Here is a 3,719-nt window from a genome sequence, read left to right as displayed (position 1 = left end):
TGGCCGTTGGATCGAGAGATCTTGGGGACGCAAACGCACGCTCACACGTCAGAGGAAAAAAAAAGAGGCGCCCCGTGTTTCTGCAATGTTATATTGTGACGATGTCTTGTCACCATGTCAAAAGATGGCGAAACTCGCCGGCGACGCCATCCGAGTCCTATGACGTCACCGTGCCAAATCGACCATCACTGCATTTTCAATGGGCGCTTGCTATTTATAAGCAATTATATTTGAAAAACTATTTATAAGCAATTATGTCTTGACGTGACTTTGTTTTATTGTCGTATACCGGTGTCGTTTCACCCATTTATGGGTGGAGAACTTGTCGTTGTCTCGGTTGTGATACCAGAGGCTCCACAAGAATCCGTGGAGAGATCACTCAGATTAGGATGGACTTTCCATAATGCTTGTTGTGCTAAGTCGATCATCACTAAACGCAAACACATGCCCACACGTTAGAGAAAAAAAGTGCCTTGTGTTCCTTGTTACCTTGCCAAACATGACGAAACTTCGCGGCAACACCCTCCGAGTTCTATGATATCATTGTGCTAAGTCAATCGTCACTGCGCTTTCGAGTGGTGCTCACATTTATAGGCGGTCCTGTCTCGCCACAATTTTATTTTGTTCCCATATTTTGTCGTTTTATATCCTTATGCATGGAGAACCCGTCGTTGTCTCGTATATGATAGCGGCGGCTCGAGAGGAAATATGAAGGAAGAGAGATAACTCACATTAGGATGAGCTTTCCCTGATTGTTATTGTGCTAATCGATCATCACTAAACCCAAGAACACGCGTACATGTTAGAGGAAAAAGAGTGCCTTGCGATTTCACGTTACATTGCCAAATATGGCGAAACTCCAGTTCTCTTATTGTGCCAAGTCAATCGTCATTGCACTTCCAATTGCTGATAGCTATTTATAGGCAGTTCTGTCTAGCCAAAACTTTATTTTAGTCTCATAATTCTATCGTTTTATCACCACTATAGGTGGAGAACTTGTCATTGTCTCGGATGTGACATTGACGACTCCAGGGAATCGGAGGAGAGATCACTCACAAAGTCACAATAGGATGGGATTTCCATAATAGTTATATGACTAACTCGATCATCACTAAACCCAAGCACACTCTCACACGTCAAAGGAAAAAAAATGTGCATTATGTTTCTTGTACCTTGCCAAATATGATGAAACTCGGCGGCGATGCCCTCCAAGTTCTGTGAGGTCAAGTTTCACTTGAGCTTACTTTTAAAATTCTTATATATTTTCAAAAAATACAAATGCATATATTCCAAAAAACTAAATGTACTTCATTTTTAAAATATTTACAATGAATTTTTAATAATGTTAGCAGAATGTAAAGTTTCTGTTAGTGTAAATCTTTATATCATTCAAAAATATTTTTGTGACATTTAAAAAAATGTTTACGTGTTTCTAAATGTATGTAACTTTTTATAAAAAATGTTGTACATTGTAAAAATGCTCGTCTAGTTCAGAAAAATGTTTTTTGGTCAATTTAAAAAATTAGGTTCCACTTTCAAAATGTTCATGCATTTCAAAAAATGTTTTTGACTTAAATATATATTTGTACAATATAAAAAATGTGCGTGTACTTAAAAACATATTTGTATCAGTCATAAAAATGTTTTGACTTGTATTTTAAAGAAATTATTAATACATATTAATAAATATTCACAAATATGTATTTGAAAATGTTAATCATGTGTGTAAAAATGCTAAAAATCTATTAAAAAAATTATATGTATACCAAAAAATGTACACTGTGAATGGAAAAAACAGCAAAACCTATATAAAAATGTACAATTTGTACAAAAAATGGTAATCATATATCTGAAAAGTGTTAAACGTGTATGAAAAAAACATTCCCGATCTATATGAAAAATGTATAATCTGTAAAAATTTAGACATGTGTCAAAAAAAATGAAAAACAAATCGAAGAAAGTAAGTGAAAAAGGAAGAAAGAAACAAAGGCAATTGAATAAAAAAGGAAAAACCAAAGAAAACAGTGAAAACCAATAAGAGACCACTGAGAAAAAAACACGTGTCCGCATCTGCACTACTAGGCCGGCCCATTTATCTCCACGCTAAAGGGGAGCTTGAGCTCTGCCTCGCGGTAGGCGATACATAGCTCTCACATAATTGGACTGGATGAACCTTCTCAACTTGTGAACTTGGAAAAACTTTCCAACATTATTGTGATGTTGCTGACAAAGGAGGAAATGGAACAAATATAAAAAGAACATGGGCCAAAGGTACAATAACTGCCAGATGGTTATCTCAATCCAATTTAATAACGGGAATAAAGCCTCTATAAATTCTTGAACAAACATCGAACCATGCGTATACGGCATATCCCCTCGGTTCACACATAGTTTTCAAACTAAGAGTTGCATTAAGCCTTGCAGGTTGCAACCTGAGGTGTCTGGTATTGAAAAGATCTGAAAAAAAAGAAATAGATCACAAAATATTTCAAGAATTGTCAATCTACGTGGTGCCTTTTGTTTGGTTGAAATCCCAGCCATATCTATGGACATGTTCTTTTTTTTTGCGGGTAACTATGGACATGTTGTTAGCACCCGGCCATACCCATCCCACCCATTTCGTTTTTAGCCTATGTACTAAATAAACATTACAGCCATACCATATATAATGGCGCTTTGATGGTCGAGGGAGAAGTTCCGGACATAGCAAAACCTTTTCAGTACAACGTTGTTGAGAATGGATCTTATAATCCCAGCCATTGACTCTTGGTACACCCACATTGTTTGGCCTATTTGACGGTTCATCAAAATGGTGCAATAAACTTTGGATAGTGATATTTACATTTATCTGTTGTACCACGATATTTCAAAACCGAACCAAATATATATGTAGGCAGGAGAAAAAGAGAAAAAACTATTGCCCCAAAAAAGAAGAAGAAGAAGAAGAGATGATGATGAAGACGACAAAATCGGCATTGATAGTTGTTATCAATGGGCCGAATTCACAGCCCAGTTTTAATTGAACTAGCCAGTACCATTGATAGCTCTATTTGTATATTTTTCTTTATAGAGTTGTGTTTGGAATTTGGATTGAATTCCCATGACATGATATATGAGTACATGTTTAATGTATGTCATCGTTTTTTTTTTGAATTTCTCCATGGCCTAGTACAATATTTTGGGAATTTGGAGGAGTGCATCTGACAAGGGGCCTCCAGCTTTCCATACTGAAATGTTGTGCGGACGACACCAAACAGTGCGCAGATAAGCGGGCGAGGAGTATTTAACCAAAAACTACCACAATTCACGGAACCGTGACGAAAAACTACCACTTTACGATTTTGTCCCGAAAACTATCACTTTTTCGCTAATCTGTGACTAAAAACTACCAAGTCGCGAAAGTGCTCGATTCGCCTCTTCTAAACGCATTTCTGACAGGATGGGCCCACCTGTCAGCATCAATCTTCTTCTTCCTCCTCCTCCTCCTCTCTCTGGCATTTCCTCGAACACCTCGCGTGCACTCCGGTGACCCTCTCGCCCGCACTTCGCCGCGTCCACGACCACCTCGTGCAGCTCCCCGTCACCATTGTCAGCGCCCGCTGCTTCCCCTCTACTCCGTGGCCGTGCGCCGGAGCTCGTGCTCCGAGCCGCACCCGCACGCGCGCGCCCGCGGCGCTCGTGGCCGCCCCTCGCCATGCGCACCGTGGCCGCGCACCTGG

The sequence above is a fragment of the Triticum dicoccoides genome, chromosome 7B (genome assembly GCF_002162155.2).
Source record: "Triticum dicoccoides isolate Atlit2015 ecotype Zavitan chromosome 7B, WEW_v2.0, whole genome shotgun sequence".
Lineage (NCBI taxonomy): Eukaryota > Viridiplantae > Streptophyta > Magnoliopsida > Poales > Poaceae > Triticum > Triticum dicoccoides.
The sequence above is the reverse complement of the archived record's forward strand: the minus strand, read 5'-3'. Positions refer to the sequence as shown.